Raw genomic sequence first — 22,030 nt, 5'->3', positions numbered from 1 at the left:
GAGCATCCGACGGCATTTTATAATTGCACCGCTTCCCAAAGACTAACCTTGCACAATCCAACCTCCTCTTTATAGTGCGTTTATTAAATCTAGCACAAGAGCGACAGCCAACAATGCCGTGCTCAGGCCCTAAGCAAGGAATACACAAAGTATGATAATCTCTATGCGGTATCTGTTTCCCACAAGAAATGCAATTATTGACTTTTTCTGACATCCGGTAAATCACTGAGGCAAGAAAAAACTAAAATATTCCCCAACGGGGTACTTAGCCAACTTTGAACTCGGTCTGAAACTTCGAAATCGAAAAATCTCAGAACGCCAACCGGCACTTGCAATGCTGCTTCTGCATCGGACCATGCGGCAAAAAAGACTGAGGATATGACGTCGGTCATGCGCATTTGTACCCTGACGTCCTGATGTCAGTCAAATGCGCCTTGACCGACGTCAGCCTTATACTTTGATATTCGGGCCGACCGAGGACAGCGGACTACCCAAGTGTAAGGACTGCAGCAATGTGAGATGAAGAACATCTAGAATGTCAGTGTCTTTCTCTTGTGGGGAATTTATTCACGGTGAGTAGAACCATGAAAGAGAAAGAAGAAAAGAAAAAAGGAAAATGGAAGCACAGCACAGTCTTTAACAATGAGCAGATGGAGAAATACTTATTCACTGAATAAAAGGCAACATACTGAGCCTTGTCTGGCATGAAACAATTTCAGTACCAAAAGAATACAAAGTTCAGTGGCATTTTGAACCTAAGTACCCAAATTATTTCAAGCTGGATGCAAATGAAAGAAAAGCTAAAGCAACCAGTCTGACAGAAAAAAACTAAAGTTGGTGAAGAGCATATATGTTTCAAGAGACTGAGCACCAAGAAAAGGCTGATATAATGGTTGACTTTCAAATGTCAAGGGAAATCTTTGCTGGTGGGAAAAGTGTTACACAGGGAGAATTATTAAAGAAGTGTATGTTGATTTCTGAGTCAGGGTTATGCAGAGAAAAGAGAGGAGTTGTTGTTGTTGTGTCTTTCGGCTTTTCCCGGTTAGGGGTTGCCACAGCGGAACTCCGGTCCACTAATGATTGGTAGTTGATTTTTACATGCCAAGTTACCAGCCCTGACACACAACCTTCAACGAAGATATGCCCATTCACGCATGTCTCCACGCAGAAGACGCTCTAGCTGAGAATCGAACCGGACAGCATCTTACTGTGAGGCGACAACGCTACCGCAGCACCACCACTGCGGGTAGAGAAAAGAGAGGAGTATTTGAGATTATTTTTTTATTACACATGACTGTACAGGTAGGAATAGCAGACCTTTCTTATAATCTAATGGATCAGTTGAAGCAGAAAGCCAGAGATTTTTTTTTTATTCTGACAGGGAATGTCAGCAACAACATTTAAGATAATGCTCAACTTCTTTCTGTCTTTTTCCCATTTACACACCATGTGGTACATCAGACAATGAGCACCTTTCAGTAATAATTGTTTCTGTAGTAGTTACTGGTCTTACGGGCTCAGGTTGCTAGCCCAAAGCCCAACCCTCCTTGGAGGGTGCACCACACACACTTGCATGCACACACTTACACCTAGGGCCAATTTAGAGTGTCCAATCCACCTACTGCAGGTCTTTGGAATGGGGAAGGAAACCAGAGCACCCAGAAGAAACCCACAGGGAAGAGATGCAGACTCTGCATAGGAGGCACCCCAGCTGAGAATCAAACCAGAGAACCTCTTGCTGTGAGGCATCAACTCTAACCCCTACACTACTGTGTCACCCAATGCCCAACTTTTACTTTTCATTTAAGGTGTTGACAGAGACATTGACATTATTGAAGAACTTGCTGGTATGTGCTTTATGACAGGTTGACAACTGGAAAAGAAATCCCCACTAAAATTATAAAATCTGTGAATGGAAACCTGGAATTAGATTTTAGCAAATTAGTTTCCATTTGTAGTAATGGTATACTAGTTATATGTGAAAAAAATCTAGAGACATTACTCATTTAAAATTTTATTGGAAAACATATAACCCAAAATCACTGCATTATCAACAGGTTTTGTGTAGATAAGTAAGAGTTTCACCATGTAATGTCAGTGGCACATAACACTATAACTACATCTTCTTTACAGGATTAAAACATAGAACATTTCAAACCTTTCTTGAAGAAGTAGAACTGAGTAGAGAAATCAGGTAGATGAGCCAAGGAAGAGTTATCTGCTATTTTGTTGCTTTTAAAATGCAGGTAGCAAAATTATGAAAACTAAACAAAAAAAATATTTCTTTCTTTCTTTTGTTATATCAAAGCACAACTGAAGGATCTTAACATGCAACTAAAGTGAAAAAAAAAAGTTATAATGCAAATATTTACACCTGTGAAAGATTTGATTTTTTTCTGAAAGAAAAAGAAGAAATTCATTTGGAGTTAGTTGATGATCCATTTTCTCTGAATCCAGAGGTAGTTCCAATAGATGTACAGTTGGAGGTTGTTGAATGTCAGTGTTCAGTGATTTACCAAAATAAGCACAGAGAAAGCACCCTGTGGGATGTCTGTGTAAGTCTAGACAGCACAGACATATTGCAGAATTAGCAATGATAATGTTCATTATCTTTGGCAGTACTTATATGTGTAAATTTATTTATTTATTGTCTACTCTTTCATGAGAAAGTCCAAGAGGGCCCACCAAGTATTCATTTTCAGCAGAGGCCTGAAGAGAGAAGTTCCATGTTATATTATAAAACATTATGTAAATATTATATATTACAAAATTATTATAAAGGACTTGCTACAATTCAAACTCTTATTGACACGATACATTCAATATTATACAATAATAAAACATTTTGTTTACAAATATTACGTATCAACAAACAACATTTTTGATATAAATCATGAATGTGAAATAATGGAGATCTATCAAGATGTTAAGAAAGATGCCTGACTATCCACACATAAAGAAATCACTGTCAGTCATGAACATGAACAAAAACGAGCAATGTTCTCTTCTGATTGATAAACATTTAGTAGACATTTTGGGAAAAATTACAATTTTAAAAATGAATCCAGAATATGACAGGCTTGTTGCTGAAAAGAGATATATTATCTCACATTAATTAGATTAAGAGCTGTATTTCATGTTTCTTCAGTAAACTTCTAACTCTGAAGTTTGACATAAATACAAAGTAAGTGAAAAATAGCGGAGTCGATGGATTTCAGCACTGACTAGATGACTAAATATTATTCAATACATATTTTTCAATGTCTAAAAAGACAAAATCTGTAACTATGCTGTGTGCATCTAATAAAAGTTAAAGCAGACAGTCTGGCAGAAGAACACAGTGGTGTAGCTGGAGTTTGTGCCACCCGGAGCGGACTTTGAGCTTGCCTCCCCCTCACAGAATAAAATATAATACATATACAAAATTATTTATTTATTTGCATTTGTTGACCAGGAAAGTCCACTGGGCTGAAATTAACCCATTTTCAGTAGAGGCCCAGGGAGATAAGCTCCAAAACAATTATATAAAAAGATATAAATTTGTTAAACTTGAAAAAAATCTAATACAAATATGGAAGAAGATATAAATACAAGAGTTTACAAATTGTAGCTAGGTTACAGAGTATTTATCATAACATTAATTGGGACATTATAAAATCACTGTCATTAGAAGTTATGCAATCAGCTTTGGTTCAAGGTCAAGGTTTACAATATGTTACGATTTAATAGAGAGGACAGATAAGCCAGACAAATGTATGTATATAGTACATTTATGGCGGAAAGGTTAAGAAGAATAGCTTATATAGTGTACATGAACAAGCATGGATAACTATACTATTGTGTATATGTCTTCTGAGGAAAATAGGGTAAAAGAAGATATGCCAAGGGTGACACTGAGAGGGAGGCAGTGAGAAGTATAGGTTTTGAGGGAGTCAAATAAGGAATCAGGTTATAGAGGAATTGGAGATGGTACAAAGACAGAGCCATTGAGAAGAGAGATATTGATATAAGGTCTTTTTGAATATGAGAGGACTATTAATGGCCCAAAGAGAAGGTAAAAGAGCATTCCATAGTTTGGCAACAGTAAAAGAATAGAGACACTGACCTGCAGGGAGTTTTGTCTATTTACTTGTAGAAGAGATTGGTTTTCAGATCTGAGATGCCTATTTGGTTGATAGAGAGTTAGAAGGGAGTTGAGGGAACTAAACATAATACACATCATAGTCCAAAGGAAAATGAAGGAATCACTGAGACGTGGCAGAAAATGCAAATCTTTTAATAAAACTTGTATAAAAATGTATATACACAAAATGGGTAACTGCTTTCACAACTGAGATGTTGCTTCTTCAGACCATATAAAACAAGATAGCATTCACAAATTTAAACTACAATAAAAAGTCATCACAGCAGCATTGTTATAAGATTTTCCTCTGCAATTTTGAATATCAATTCCATCATGTTATAGCTTTTCTAAAATCATACTTGAAATATTCTCAGTGGTTTTACTTTTTGTTTCGATAAAATCAACAAATGATTTCACTACCTTTACTTCATCTCCATCAGTCTTAACTTAGCACAAAACTTGGCTCATCTGATCATTATGAGAAATGTTGGGAATACTGTCAATTATTATAGAATAGTAATTGGCTTGTTTAATTTGCTCTATGATTTTGCTTTTTACTTTATTTCCCAAAATTTCTATAAATTCGTTTTGGATTGTAGGTGACATATATGATTTAGCAAAATTATTTCCCATCTTGATTCTGAGAATATGCTCTCGAAGCACTGGGTCATATTTCACCAACAAATGTACTAATTCTAAAAAAAAATTCTCTATTTCCTGTCAATTCAGCATCATCAGTTTCATTGTGAATTCCTTCTTGGTTACCCTGTAACATCAAATTCTGTTTTGCTAGGAATCTAATGTCCAACAATCTTGAAAGGATTTGCCTCCACTTCTTCACTTCATTTTCAATAACTTCCTGATTTTTTTAATCAATAGTTGCTCCACGTTTAATCCTAATTTCCAACTCCTTCCACTGTGTGAATTTCTGAATCTGGGCCACACTGGATTCATGCTCAAATATTTTAGGATTCAGTTTCCACCACATATTGAATCCATCCACAGAATCAAAATTGGAATAACTTCTGTCCGAAAACAGTCTGCAACAAAAGCAGTAAAGAGCTTTCTTAGAAGAAGAGTAAATCAACCATGATCTCAACATTTTTTCACCGTTTGGTAGGGATAAAAAAAAAACAGTTGCGTGTAAGTTTTCTATTTCATCCTTTGATTGATGCACCTTGATGAATCACTTCACTGAAATGTGAATCTAGGTGTTGAATCATAGACGCACCTTGACATACCAGTAACATCCATGCGTCATCATTAATCTTGCTTGTCCAAAGACCGACGTCTTTTAAGTTAATGGATGGAATTTTTTGTTCATCGCACACTTCATCTCTTGAAGTTGATGGACTATTTAAATTTAAAGTTGGTTTTAATTCGGAAACTGCTTCAGGTGCTTCAGGTACTTCAGGTGCAGCAGCAATGGTAGTTTCTTCACAACTGAGGTATTTCAATAGTGCACCTTCATTCTTTTTTAATACTTCTTCCCTTACCTTTTTCTTTGTTCTAAAAGCAGCACCACTCTCTTTTCTACTCTTCATCTTGGGAATGGGATTAGATTGACACCTGAGAGAAAAAAATATTATTACTACATAAGAGTAAATGGCACTTACATATTATCACAACCAGATTCCTACACAACTCCCTTGTCTCATTTTGTAATCAGAAAAGAAATCCCACTTCTGTGAAGAAGTCGAGGAGAGAGCAAGTTAAACCTCCTTGCATAACAATAAATGTTACACAGATAAAAAAGTTGAAAAACATGAAATCATGGAATCTATAACACTGATCTGTTTGTGGAGCTTTTCTCCATGGGTCTTTGATGAAAAACGGGTTATTGCCTAGTTGCACATTCATGCTCAACAAATGTCCTCTAAATACTTAAATTTTTATTTATTTTTCCCTTGTTTAGTGTGATGCTGTTGTTGAGGTAATGAGAAAGATCCCATGAAATTATTTGAACAGTATGGTTCTGTACCTGTTAGGACAACAGTCAAGGTAGGTGCCACGAATGAAAGGGAGTGTTGGAACAGTGTTACTTCATAATCAGCAGTCACTGAAGTGAAGCATCAGTCAGAAAAGACAAAAAAAGAGAAAAACATGATGGTGTTGGGGGGAATGAGTGTAAGTTGTTTGACAAACCAACCATGGAAAACTTGTATTTTAGCTTCTCCCAATTAAGTATAGCTGCAAATGCTGCTTGCACATTCCTGATTAACACTACAAATACCACCCAGCTTAGGAAGTCATCTTACTGTCTATCCCACCTGGGTCATTTTCTAAGCCAAAAATAAATCCTGGATCTGTAAACAACCGCAGCCATGAAATAAAACCTCATGGGATAACAGTTACACTTAGACAGAAAAAAGAAAACCCGAACCTTTCACCGGATCACTGTTTAACATTGTAACGTGAAGTCAGTTAGTTATTTAGGAATCTGGTTGCAAAAACATGTAAGTACCTAGTAAATAATAATGACAGTCACAAAGAATAGCAGCAATAACAACACCAACAGGGAAGAATAAATGACCGTACACATTTTCAGGAATGCAACAAGTCCAGATCTTTTAACAACTTAACACAATTATTTCACAAGGGTCTATATCATATGAGCGAATTGCACAAATTGCAAACGTTCATAATATCGAACATACCAGACCTCGAAGTGCTTTTTCTGAGATCGTGGTACAGTGAAGAATGGGATATTTGCCCTTTCCTCACTGTAGTGCGATCTCGGAGTTGGAATATATATTTAGTGGGGGGGAGTGTGGGAGTGCAGCCCCCCACAATAGGAAGTCTGAGGTCTGGTATGTTTGATACAATGAGTGTTCACAATTTGTGCGATTCGCTCATATGATATAGACCCATTTCACAATACAGTTAAATCTTTTTAGTGAAGTAATAATATTAATGTTGCATATATTGTAGTAACTGCTGTTTAAATGGTTTTCATGTGCTACATACTACCCGATGAACAAAAACGGTATTAGAAATCCAAAACATTTGGAGAAGTTAAAAAAGGGACAACTTGCACACTATCAGTATGCACCACATTCCAAGTTTCTGTGCATAAATAAAAACAAGATTTCTAAACTATCACAGGCCGCTATCGATCCATTTTCCCCAATTGCTCTAGGATACCACTGTCAACATCCTACCTGTTCTTGCAGATACAGAAAATCAATACAAACTGTTTTAACGGTATCTGTAGACAGATGCCTACAAATGTCAAATGCTGTACTGTACATACACATACAATGAATGAACTAGAAATCTGTGCTGACAGGGACATGAATAGGGTCCTCTAAGCAAAGTACTGTCATGATTGCATAAACCACACAGTCACAGCACCATACTGTACAAATGTTGCCATATAAGTGCCATGGAATCTTTCCATCTAAACTATAGTTCTCAACCAATCAAGAAGAATAAATCTCAAAAGAACCAGGGAGTGGGACTAAACTAATCCAAACATAATTAGTGGCTCAAACTATCTGTAGTACTATAAATCACTTGAGACTTTGAATTGACATAATAAGAGAATGTGAATTAATACATAAAAACATCTACATGAATAAAGAGACATATAAAACAAGTAATTAAGTAATTTTGATTACAACACAGTTTCTATTGCACACACACACACACACGTATGCTATACACACTTTTGTACGGTGTTTTTTAAGTCTGTTGCTGCCGCTCTTTTTTAATAACCTTTGTACTAAAACCAAGAATAAGTTCTGATTATTAAATCTCTTCCCCATGAAAAAGCCCAAAAGCTATGTGCTTCATTTAGTTAAAACTGTAATGAAAATGTTCATTTTTACTGAACGGCCTGTTTTCCCTTGCAATGTTACATTTTGAAAGACCACGTAGTATTATAAAGTCACAGTAGTATCCAAACTTTTCCAGTTAAATATATATTTTGAAAGCACTAAATCAAATTCATCTATTACTGTGACATACAAACAAATGTTTCATTATATATTTAAAAAGTAATTAAAGATTATTGGCCCCGCACAGCCTGACATAAAAGTGACAGCAATAATCTTTATGAATGACAGACCCGCCAGGCCAATAAAAAAACAGTTTCTCATTAATTAAAAAGTGCCACCTGGTGTGGACCGCCCTGCTCACCCCCCACTAGCTACACCACTGATTGAAAGCCACATTCAAACAAAATGCATCTGGCCAGTGGTGGATAAAGTATGAACCAATAATGACAAAACTGCCCAATTCAGAACATTTCCATCATAAAAGTCTACTCAAACTTCTGTCATTACAATCTACCAATATCAGTAAATATGCTCAATCTCTGCAGAAGTAAAAGTAATCTAAATAATTCCACATTAAAGATATGTATAACTAATTAAGAGGTTGCTGCTAGTAAGCAACTTTATATCTCATTGTTTTATCTACAAATAAAGTGTCTGCTGCCCTTGAAGAATAAATTGCTCATGTTACATTAATAAAATGATAAGCTAGTAATATTGCAATAGGAAATGGATAGCAACCTGATAACAGGTTTGTAGTTACTAGGTGTCTCCATCAAAAGGAGGACTTTCTCAGGACTGCAGCATCCACCTCCTTTAAAGTACAACACAGTACAGTATCCATCTACATACAGTGGGAGTAGAATCCACAGCCTTCTGCATCAAAAGCAAGTATACTACCTGTTGTGCTACTAACAATGCAAGCAGGCTTGGTATAAGCAGTACTAAACTCCTCTTCCCCTGAAGCTCTAAGCTCCTTGTAATATCCACACTCAACTATATCGGTCAACTTTGTAGCACAAGAAATTTGAAAAAAGCCAACATTTATTGGGGGAGGACAAAGGCAGAAAACCAGGGACACATTTTAACATTGCTTGTATAATCTTAGAAAGTTACTAGAATGAATTGTCTTGTATTACCATGCGTTTCCTGAAAGATAAGAAGACTGAAACTTAAATGTAATTTTTTAGTGAATTCAGTTCTGAATGATTTGCCAGAAAACCACAAATTTTAAGAGGAACAGACCAAAAGTATGAGCCAAACATTTCCAGACATTCTGTGAAAATCTGGACAGTTGAGAGCAATGGACTCAACTCCTTGAATAGGTAAAGAATTCAGGCTCTTGTTTCTTGTACACAAGGTACAGGGTTTGAGCCTGAGTAACACTAACCACCAGGTATACCTAATTGGGGCATTTCATACACACACACACACACACACACACACACACACACACACACACACACACACACACACACCAGCATAAATAACTGTGACACACACACACACCAGCATAAATAACTATGCTCACTACTACACTGAGAGCTGCATAAATAAATATTTCATCTCCTTACTTGTTGAAGTTGAACTCATTCCACACTTGATGGGACTCACTAAGTAAACATCCACACTCGGTCTGTACACAGACGTGAGAACATACTACAGAATACACATCTTTCAAGAATGTAAGCATTAAGCATTACTGAATGTTCCCTTCAGGTGTGAGAAGCCTCTACTGAGAATGATCTGATTACTCTTTTTGAGGTTCCTTTCAGGTGTGAGAAGCCTCTACTGACAATGATCTGATTACTTTTTTTGAGGTTCCCTTCAGGTGCAAGAAGCCTCTACTGAGAATGATCTGATTACTCTTTTTGGGGTATTGAACACATTTTAAAAGTTTTTGAGATACAGCATTAAAGAAAAGAAAATTATGGCCCTTAAAATAATCTTTGAGTTTTCCCAGGCCCTAGTGAGTTGATGTAAATTTCTTTCTTTTTTAATCACCTTTATTAAATTATCACTTAAGACATAGGCAAACATATATTAACAGAAAAGAAAACAAACCATACTAACATTTTTCCATTTACAGACATCAAACAACACATAACTTTTTTCTTTTTTTTAATTATTTTCAGTCCAACTTTAGATAAATTGCTGAATTCCTGCCTTCCCTTAAACTTCACTCCGCCTCCTCCTGAGCATTATTATGCATGTATTGTTCCCACAATTTCCATTTCTATGTGATTTGCTCCTTCCCTTTTCTAAAGACCCCTCTTCCAGTTCTTTTATCTCCTTTATAAATTTCAATACTTCAAATAAAGTTGGTTTAGACTTTGATTTCCATTTTCTAGTAATTGCTTTTTGGCAGCCAACAGAATTAAACTTAATAAGACCTTGCTGTGTCTAGGCCATTTGGATCGTATGTCCTAGCTCAAAAATCACATCCTTAGTTATAGCCATTTGCTCACCCCATATTTCTGACCAAGTACTCTGTGGGTAATTTTTAACCTGCCAACCCATTACAGTCCCAAAACATGTATGCCCATTTACCTGTTTCTTCCCCCATTACACATCCAATGTTTATTGTCTACCTGAGGAAAAATTCTATGAAGTCTGCTTGTGGTATAAAAATACTTATGCAAACACTTCCAAGCAAAGATCCTAAACCTTCTGGACTTTGTTACATACTTGGGTGCCGTGCATATTTCCTCCCATTGTTCTTTTGTAAATTGCTTTTCCAGTCTCTCTTCCCAATCTTTTCTAACCTCCTCTGATTAATTCTTACAGTTAACATGCAATATTTTATATACCCTACTAATTATCTCTTTTTAACAACAGCTTCTGTTCTAGAGTCAACTAAAAACCCCACCAGAGCAGGTCTTTCACTTAGGATTCCCCTATCCCTTCGCTTTGCCTAGACCATCATAGTTGATATAGACTGATATCAGCCCCTGGTAGGGAAGGCAGTCTATAGCCTGAAGTCCAAACATTTTCTTGACCTCATGCACTCTATTACCTCTCCCTCTTTAGTTCTTTGCTCCCAAAACCTTGTTTCCTTTGCCAGTTTTCTCCATTAAATTCCAGTTTTCTGTACCTCTTCCTGCAAACATACCTACTGGCAAAATCTCCTTTCATTCTCATGTTGGCTTAGATCTTAGAATATTTTCTGCTACTTTATGAATATAATATAATATTAGGTATGGTTATTGTTGTTATCCTTAAGGATCAGCATCCAAAATCCCAGTCTATCTTTATTTCTTGAACTACCCCCCCCCACTTCATCAACATCCCTTTCCATTTTGAATTATAACCTTCTGCTTATGTAATGTATATGAGCCGTAACTGTGTAGCTCTAAAATAGCCCATCAAATCAGGTAATCCTAAAGCACCTTATTCTGTTGGAAGGATCCCACTTAACTCCTGCCCTATTCCCCTCCCAGATAAATTTCTTCAACCTTTTTATTAATTATTGTTCACAACTTCTTCTCTGGTTGATAAAAGATATGCCTGACCTGTATATAAAATTAAAGGGACTAAATACATTTTCACTGTTTGTATCTTACTATCCATATCCATAAGCAAGAGCTTCCAGTTTCACATTTTTATTATCTTTTGTTTAGTATCTTCCCATATAGCCTTACTGCCATAACAGAAGCCTTTCTAATCCATAATTCATCTTGTTGTGTCCCCATAAATATGGGTATTGCTGAACCAATTCATGTGTGGGTATATAATTTACGGATATAACCTTTGTTTTATCTTCATTAATTTTATATCCTTTAAAATACTTGAAACTGACTCAAAATGTTCCCCAACACTGGGATGTCCTTTTCTGGATTTATCAGGTGTAATAATATAGTCTGCAAATAAACCCAGCTTTTCTTGATTACAGTACCAATTATATCCCTTATTTTTCTTTGCCAATAACTGTAAATGTAAAGCAAATAACAAAGAAAAAGAAGCAGATGTAGATTTCTTAGAGGGAAGAACCAGGTCCAATGCTTTATTTATTTTATATTTGTTAACCAGGTAAGCAGACTGGTCCAAAGACCCTAATCAGCCATTACCAGAGCAAAGGAAATAATATAAAATATACAGCAGGCAAATACAACACATATACACCACTGGTATTTTAAATTGAAAGGCACATTATTATAAATACAGAATGTAAAAGCAATTATATATTTGGGCACACTCAAAATAACATTTCTAGATAAGACTTAAACATGTCTCAGCATTATAGAGGCATATAGAACAGCAAAGAATTTGACTGCTTGGAGTAAATGTAGCAATTATTTAGGAGCTTATTTGGGCCCCTCTTTTCAGGTTTTAGTAGAGGCTACCTACAGTGATATCTGTACAAGCTCTCCATTTTGTGGCTCAATGGAAGTTACTACTTTTGAATTTCCTAGATCCTTTGTATGACCTCAGGGTACTTTCTTACTCCCTTAGTTCTATATGTGCATCAGGGTATACCCCCATTTGATACTGATCCTTATCTTAAAAAAAGATCCATCATATTGCATGTGAGTTTTTGTGGCAGGGACAGAGGCCCATTTAAATTGGGAGATTCTCTTTCTCCCTACAAATGTGAGTGGACTTGGAGCATTAGATTTTGATAAGTATGCTAGGATGGCTCTGCTGAAGATGATTTGGGGCCTACTGTCCCAGACAGATGAAGACAAATTTGAAACAAGGGGTCTTAAATAATTTGGGTGGTATCTTGGCTTTTTGTAGACAACTCTGGTGTGGGAAGAAACTATTTAGTGGCAAATTGGAGTATTTTCCTAAAGAGCTGCTAAAGGGGTTGAAGTAAGCAATTAGGGTGACAAAAACAGAGGTTTGGATGTTTGAAATGATACCCCTGCAACTATTTGAGCAATTGAATTGTTTTGGTCAGAACGTTAGAAGGGTACTGATGGGATGCAGTATGCCAGTTTTTTGGAACCATATTTTGAATGACTTAGATTTGCTCCCCATCCAGTCTCTACAAAGGATTTTGGGAACAATGCTATGTCAGGATGCTTTTGATGAGGTGTTGAAAGCTGGCATTGCTATCATGAAGGGGTCAAATGTAAAAGAAGCTGATTGCCCCAACCTGGTTAAACAGGTCTTGGAGATTAGAGAAGATGGTCCTCTAAATTGGGAAGTTAGCGCATAGGTCAATGTAAGCTGTTGCAGAAAGGGTTGAAAGGGTTAACAAGAGCACCTTTGGAAGAGGCAAAGCCATAGCTAGCTTTGCCCTGTGCAGTTCCTCCTCGATCTGGCAATCTGGCATCCCACTTAACTTGCAGTTGAGAAGCAAAGCAAAACAAAACAAAACAAAAGAATCTTCATGCTACAAAGGACCCCCCACCAAAAAAAACACTTAGATGGTTTTAAACATGATGTTCAGAGGTTGTTGCAGAGGATTTAGGAGCTGGATTTTACCATCAACCAGGCTGAGTATACATTAACATTTCCTAGTGAGGAACGAGTTGAGTTGTAAAATCTTAAGCTCTTTAGTCTAGCTATAATTGTTTGTAAAAAGGTCATTACTAAAAACTGGAAGGCTAAGAATTTACCAGCAGTTGTTAAACTGAACAAGTTGAGCAAGAAAATCTCTCAGACGGAGATTGTTTCTGGGTGCCTTGAAAGAAGATCTGCTTTTCTGGTAAAATGGGCCCCTTGGATTGCTACAGTAGGGTAGTAAAATGGAATCCATGTTGCAATACTGGCATCCTGTTGTAAGAGTAACCTAATTCTTGCTGGTGGAGACAGTTCATATGCAGTATTTGGGGAAATGTTAAGTTTAGGGGAGAAGTGACAGATGGATATGTACCCCCAATACATATTTTAATTGATTGTAATATTTCCTGCTGTATGACTTCTAAGGATGTCTAGATTTTTATATGCACATGAATGGTACATCTCTTATACATTTTTAGGACCAGATGACCCTCTAGTATGTTCTTTTTTTCTGTTTTAATGTTATTTACTTGCTATATCAGCTTTAATGTTGTGGTTGTATTGTTATTTGATAGGGCTGTTGTTAATTGTTATGGTTATCTGGAATTGTAAGTGTTGTTGTTTATGTTTAATAAAGTTCATTGGAAATTAAAAAAAAAAGAAAAACATGAACAATGAGAATAATCAGTTAGTATAGTTTGTTATTCAGTTTCAAAATTTTAAGGGAAATTGCTGGTGCTGAATGGAACATCTTTATAGGGTTGATGCCTTAAAGAACTGTATGTGTTGAGGCCATAACCCTGTAATAGCAAAGTTCAAAGCAAATATAGAGCGAGCTGCCCTCAAGAACTGAAAAGTTGTAGGGCAGCCATTTTGGTAGTGCAGAGGGAGGAAGTCCTGACTGTGATCCAGGTGAATGGAGTTCATTTAGTGGCTGTGGCAGTGGATGATCTAGGCAGGGAGGGAGAGGAGTAATGGGACATGGCCTGCTCTCCTCTCCTGTGGTTGGGTGAAGTAGTTTCACAGAAAGAACATAGAGAAGTGTGATTTCCTGGGGGAAACTGGGTGAAACACTTCTTGTGCTTCAGCTTTAGTGGGAAGGACTGACTGCTGACAGTGTCCCTTTCAGAAGTGAGGGATGACAAGTACAATCAGCAAATTGCATGCCCCTTCCTTTGCTCATTCAAGTGCAAGTGGGGATGTAGGGCCATAAACTAGAAACCTTTGAACCAACCTTGATGCCCTGATGGCTGCCTTAGTAATAGCCCCACTTGACCAGCTCTCATCCTTAGTAATGAGGGAATGAATGCGTCATTTGGCTGAGAAGAGGCTGATGAAAGTTAGGTAGTGGGTATAATAATGGCAAAAAAAAAAAAAAAAATAGGGTGTATTGACATTATACGTTTTTGGAAATATCGTGAACAATATGTTTCCATCTTGAACATGAATAAAATCAGGCAACAATTTTTTCTGATTGGTGGCCATTTTAAAGACACTTGTGACCCCCCCCCCCCCCCGGACAACATTGCTTCTTATATTCATTTTTTTTCTAGAGATAGACTGTCTTTTACTTTAAAAACAAAGGTATATTCAGAGTGAGTCACTCACAAATCAGTAAAGTGATGAACACAAATTTGCAGTAAACAGCAAGCAAGACTTGAACAAACAGTGAAAATTATTATCAAATGTGCACCATTTTTGGAAGTATAGAGACCCACACTTCAACACTGCCCCCTCATCATAAAATATACAAATATGTTTCATATTTCTGTGATTTATAATTAAAAAAAACAAAAGACTAGATGTAAAATTTACATGTTGGTCCTTTAAAAATGAATTAATCCCCATCTGGAAACCTATCCTTTCAACCCTGTGGTGTTTTCCCCAGACCACTGTTCCCTTCACCACTTTCTCAGTTATGCGACTCTGTAAGAGATCAGTTGGTATTCTCTAAATTGCCCATAGGTGTGCATGTAATGTCTAAATGTGTGTGTGTGTGTGTGTGTGTGTGTGTGTGTGTGTGTGTGTGTGTGTGTGTGTGTGTGTGTGCGTTCATGTGCGCCCATTTTGTGATAGACTGGCACTTGTCCAAAATGTTTTTTCCACGTCTTATGCCCACTAGTTGCTGGGATAGTGTCAGGAGTCCTCATAAACCTGTAAACAGATAAAGGATAAAGCAAGTTATCAGAAAATGGATGAATGGATCTACTTAAATCTTGAAAAGCATGGCAAATTGCATATATGAAGTTATATTTGAAGAGAAATACAGGCAAAGGCACCCAGATAAGGAAAATTTCACAATACAAAAAATAAGAATACAAAGGGGGAATGCAGAACAGAAGATTAGTAAAGCAGAAGTTAAGCAAACAAAAGCTAAAATTATTGAATACCTGCGAATTGAAGGATTTAGTGTAGAGAATCTAACACAGGTTATGTCACAGCATGATGGAACAATGAGTCCCCAAAGTAAGGAAACACGGGTGGAGTGGAAGACATCTGAAGAAGAAATATGGACATGGGAAAGAAAAATTGATTTAATATGGTGCAATATTTATGCAAAGGAGAAAGCAAAACTAATCAGTACAAAAAAACAGCACCAAATATAGCTGAAGAAAAATGCAGGCAAAGGCATCCAGATATGAAAAATTTAACAATACAAAAATAAGAAATCAAAGGGAGAAAGTAAAAAAGAAGATTAGTAATGGAGAAGATAAAGAAATAGTAAGTGAAGTATTATGGAATAATGAGTCTCCCAAATTAAGGAGAAACAGAATGTGAAGCATCTGCTCACTTGTCATATGAATCCGCTCTGAAGCCTTCAGTAGGAAACCAGTACAAAAGTTTAGTTGTATTTGCACAGCAAGGGAAGGAGTAGGAAACAGTTGCAACTCTGATGTAGTCAATATTGTGGAGTGATAGGCCAGTGAGTTCCCATATGAAAGAGTAATGGATGATGCAGGATGCAGCTAAAGCGAATATGTCACAAGAAGATGTTCTAGAGCTTTCTGTGGAATGCCTAGAGGAAACAGACAACAAAGAATGCGCCCTCAGTTTAGAAGTAAATGATCTATGGGAAGAGTTTCTTGATTTAATAGCAATGGATAGACATATTAATATTGATTAAAGAAATAGATTAGAGAAAGGAAATAAGACTCAAAATGTTAGAGGTCTGATAAAACAGATGAACACAGTAATCAAGACTATTAACAGAAATTCATGTGTTTTTAGAAAACTGGAAAATATTAGTAGGACATGCCGAGTTACTTTTTTGTATAGGTTCAAGTCCCAAATTTATTTATAGAAATAATTATAACCTAAAATGGTTGTTAGAAAATGACAACAGTAAGATGGCTATATGCCCCTACAATGGGAATAGAGAAAAGGAATGTATAAATGTGGTGACAAGTCTGTAGATATATTTTAGAGGGTCCTTATCTTCTTTTGGACCATTTTAAGTCCACCATACCTATTCCAGGTGTATTCATTTGCAAAACCAGGGGTGTGGTTTATGCTAGCATTTGCTCTAGTTGTACAGCCTATTATATAGGAATGACCACTAGGAGCCTTGAGATAAGAATTAAAGAACATCTTCATGCTATCAAATCTAAAGATGAAAATAAAGCCTTGTTTAAACATTCACGCTCCTATGTTGATTTTAAAACGTTTTTGTTTACTGTTATTGAAGCTGTTCTCATGGACTTAGGAGGGGGTGATTTTAAAAATAGAATAGAACAGAAAGAAGCACTTTGGCAATTAAGGCTGGGGTCAGATAAAGCACCCGGCCTTAATGAGTATATCAACATTAAGTTTTTTTTAAAAGGACGTATATTAAAGTCCACTAGGGGAGAGTGATGTATTGGTCAAGTTGGATTATATTATTGTTAGTTGTTTCTTTACATGGTTAAATTAATTACTTAATTGTTCAGGGAATGTTATCGGTTGTAAGTTTTTTAAATAGTACTTTGGTTTTTGATCATATTGTTCTGAAGAAGTCTTTGGACGAAAGCGGATAATAAATGTGTTTTACACTAAAGCCTCATCATTATTTGAGAATGAATTCTCTAGCTCTACAGTGCAGCATCTGGTGTTTTTTATTTGATTTATTTACTACCATCTTCAGTTGGGACAGTCTTTGGTTTGTTTTTCAATAAATCAAAAAGTCTACACATTTTTTCTTGTAAGAAATGTAAAATGAAAACACACAAGGACAAGCGGCTCAGTAAAAAATAAAGTTTGAAAATTATTGGAACTGAATAAGAGATAGCAGCTTTTCTGGTAACTAAAATCTGTAATGCATTTACTAGAACAAAAGTTAATGTTTTCTGAAGGCATATAAGTTGATTTTCATATCTGGGAGGGGTATAAAGAAGAAGAACACAAAGCAATTAGTGTTAGCAGAAACACTGGCTCTAGCATGCACTTTAGCATGGATAAGCTTAATTTTAGGTTAGTTATTGGCTGTGGGTGCAGCTGTCTATTTGGGGCAATTGTTCCAATCAAAAGTGTAAATCTTTATTATTTGAAGATGTATATAATTTTGTGTGTTTGTTTTAAGTTAATAGGTTATGGGAATGTTCTAGGGTGTTTTCTGTAAGAGTTTTCATAAAACAAGTCTTGTAAAATGTGACGTAGATTCAAATAAAAATGAAAAAAAGTAACTTTATAAAGGATCAATCTGCCAAACCTTAGTGAGTCACATAACACAAAAGCTGAAAATAGGCATTTAAAAACTGTCATATATAATAGATGGGAATAATAACTTCTTATCATAATGGCTGCACTAAAATATCATTTTGGAATGTACATGGTCTCACAGGTATAGACAAGAAAGCTAAGAATATTGAATTACATTAAGAAATGCAGAGTGCAAGTAGCAATGCTACAAGAAACACATTTGGAAAGGCCTGAGCATGTGAATTTGAGAATGCAAAGATTTCAGGATGGATATTCAGCAGAATGTAAGGGACAAAGGAAAAGGCAAGTACTTATACTAATTGCTACAGTAGCTTTAATAGTGCTAGAGGAGAGAGAAAAGATAGTAGTGGTAGATTTGTGCTAGTAAGGGGCTTCTGGCAAGGAAGAAGGATTATGCTGGCATGTTTTTATATTTGACCTTAAACTGCTATTATGGAGCTTAAGAAAATTTGAAGATAAATAATCAGCTTTCAACAGGGAATATTACTTATAGGTGGGGAGTGGAACTTGATTTGCAACAGTGTGGGTGTATCAGGGGGACCTAGAAGGGAAAATATGACAAAAGAGTATAGATTTCTGAAGAAATTTATGAAAATATTTGTTATGGAAGACATGAATTCAGTAGCAGGAACTCAGAGGAAATTTACATATTATTCCCCAAGCTACAGTAACTAGGTTAGAAGTAGGAACATGTACGTTTAATTGAAAGCTTCTACAGGCATCCAATAATCATTTCAGGTCACATGCCAATAACAACCAAGATAAAAATGCAAGGTAATGACGTACAAGTGAGACACTGGTACTTCCCCACCTACTTGATAAAAAGAGAGGCATTTAAGGAATGGGTAGATGAAATTATTTGAGAGATATTAGGGAAGACAGAATTTTTTTCAGAAGTTATAGCTAGTGAGTGGGATAAAATGAAAGTGGAATTTAAAAACAAGGTAGAAATAAAAGAAAAAAAATATGGTTAAGAAGTAACAATAATTATTTAGAGGGGCTGACAAAGGCTAAATTATTGCAGAATAAGGGAATCTCACAAAACAAGAAGAGATGCAAACACAGAGAGCTAAAGAGAAAATACAGGAATATCTGGATAATACGCAAGATACAAGCAATGAAAATGTCTTTAGTCCATTTAGTTTTATATACAGGTCAGGCATATTTTTATCAACCAGAGTTGAAGCTGGGGACAGTAATTAATAAAGAGATGAAGGATTTTATCAGGGAGGGAAAGGGGGTAAGGGTCAAGTGGGATAAGCTGGTGCTCCCAGTAGAACAAAGTGTTTTCTGATTTCCTGATTTGAAAGGATATTTTACAGGTACACATTTAAGGCTCATACACATAACACAAGATTAAAACTAAAATTCAAAGTGGAAAAGGATGATGATGAAGCAGGGGATAAATTCAAGAAATAAGGCCAGAGTAGAATTTTCGATGCAGATCCTTAAGGAAAATAACAACAGCCATATAGAATATTATATTCATAAAGAAGCAGAAAGTATTATAAGAACTAAGCCAGCACAAGAATAGAGAAAATAGATTCTTCTGATAGGGATGACTGCAATTAGGGGTATAGAGAATAGGTAGGAGGGGGCTGGAATTTACTGGAGAAAACTGGCAAAAAGTGAAGGTATTGGGATCAAATAACTAGAGAGGGAAAGGTAATAGAATGGTAACAGGCCAAGAAGATATTTGGACTTCAGCTATAGACTGGCTTCCCTATCAGGGATTGATACCAGAGTATAGTCAAAGAGAAAGGGGTAGGGGAACCCTAAGTAAAATACCTGCTCTGGTAGAGTTTTTAGTTGAATCTAGAAAAAAAACTGCTGTTAAAATGGATAATTAGTAATAATTAGTACGGCATATAGAATATTGCACAATAACTATAGGAATCGATCAGAGGCATTTAGAAAAGATTGAAAAGACAGATTAGATAAGTAATTCACAGGGAAACAATGGGAGGACATATGTATGGCTCCCAAATATGCAACAAAGTCTAGAAGATTTAAGATTTTTGCTTGGAAGTGTTTGATGGATATTTTACATTCCAAGCAGACTCCAATGGATTTTTCCAAAGGTAGATGGCAAATGTTGGAGGTGTAATTTTGAAGAAAGAGATAACTGGGAACATATGTTTTGGGAGTATAATGAGTTGGTGGACGTTAAAAATTCTTTACAGAATAATCTGTCAGAAATACCGGGTGAGCAAATGAGTGTAACAAAGTAAATTATTTTATTTATTTTTAGGAAGAGATACAGGATCTGAATTTCCTAGATATAGTAAGGCCTTGTTACATTTAATCCCGGTGGCTGCCTAAAAAGCAATTACTAGAAAATGAAAGTCAATGCCTAGTTTAAACCAACTGTATTTGAAGTAGTGAATATCATGTCAGAGATGAAAGATTAAAAACAGGATCTTTAGAAAAGTGAGGTTTTTGGGAAGGCAGAAATTGGGGAATTTATGTTATGTTGGATTGATTATAATTGTATAAAAGATTATTCCGGGGATTCAATAAACTCTGTGTAGGCTTCGCACAAAACCAACACAGAGTTTACATGTTAGCTCAATGAACAGCAGCACTAGTTGCATAGTCATGCTGCTCATTGCACTTACATGTATACAAGCATGGTTTCATAGCTAGCAACAGTGTCAATGGCCAGGAAACCATGCAGAGCAGCATGAGCATAGGAAGAAGATATATTCAAGTTTGCTTACGAGCAAACTTGCTTGGTGAGATTGCGCAGGCAGCCACATTGACTACCGAGGGTAAAAATACTGCAATATCAGTAATATAACACAATAAAGTAAAGTTTATTCAGTGCAATCTACACTAAAAACGTATTTGAAGAATTAAATAATGGAGGGGGGTGGGTTAAACAGGAAGGCCAAATACCAAGAAACGTATACTGGACAAGGAAAGTGTGCTGATGAAAATGGGCACAGACATGAATGATAGGAATGAATAAAAAGGAAGAGGCCATGGTAAATAGGACAGTGTTCCCAACAATAGGATATGTCAATGTATGTACACTTCCAGCACAAGTCAATAACATAACATTAAGCACATATGTAGATAGCACAGCACATACTACTGTTTACACCTCCTTAGCAAGTACATTATGATATAAACACACATTACAGTATATATATATATATATATATATATATATATATATATATATATATATATGGTTTCACTTCATATCGTCGAAAGCTCATTTCATCGAATTTCAAAACAGCGAGACCAAATCATCGAAAACTCAAATCGTCAAAAACTCATAACATCGAATCTTAAATCATTGAAAACTACAAAGCAACTAGAAATAACATCCCAAACACTGTTTACTACGTTTATGCAGGGGGGCAAGCCCCCCCTACACCCCCCCAAGTGGGTGTCTCCGCCCCCCACATCTCCCAAAAATTAAATATACCAACTCCAAGGTTGCACTACAGTGGGGTTAGGAAATAACCTTTTTCACCCACTGTAGTGCAACCTTGGAGTTGGCATATTTAATGTACGGGGTGTGTGGGGGGGGTGCAGCCCCCCTCATGGGGGGGTGCAGGGGGCTTGCCCCCCTGCATAAACATAGTAAAAACTCTGTGGGATGTTATTTCTAGTTGCTTTGTAGTTTTCAATGATTTGAGATTCGATGTTATGAGTTTTCGACAATTTGAGTTTTCGATGATTTGGTCTCGCTATTTTGAAATTCAATGAAATGAGCTTTCAACGATATGAAGTGAAACCATATATATATATATATATATATATATATATATATATATATATATGTGTGTGTGTGTGTGTGTGTGTGTGTGTGTGTGTGAGACTGTCACACAAAGTTACATGTCAATAGAGGTGAATGGTTGTGATATAAATATCACTGACATGCTCACTGGAGAGGACATTTAGCAAGGATAGTATATAAATTAGGGGTATGTGCATACTCTGATCATCTGCAAAATTACTTTCTTGAATATGGCTG

This window comes from Protopterus annectens, chromosome 2.part1, assembly GCF_019279795.1.
Source record: "Protopterus annectens isolate FY-2018-M chromosome 2.part1, PAN1.0, whole genome shotgun sequence".
NCBI classification, from domain to species: Eukaryota; Metazoa; Chordata; order Ceratodontiformes; family Protopteridae; genus Protopterus; species Protopterus annectens.
Note: the sequence above shows the minus strand (reverse complement) of the source record.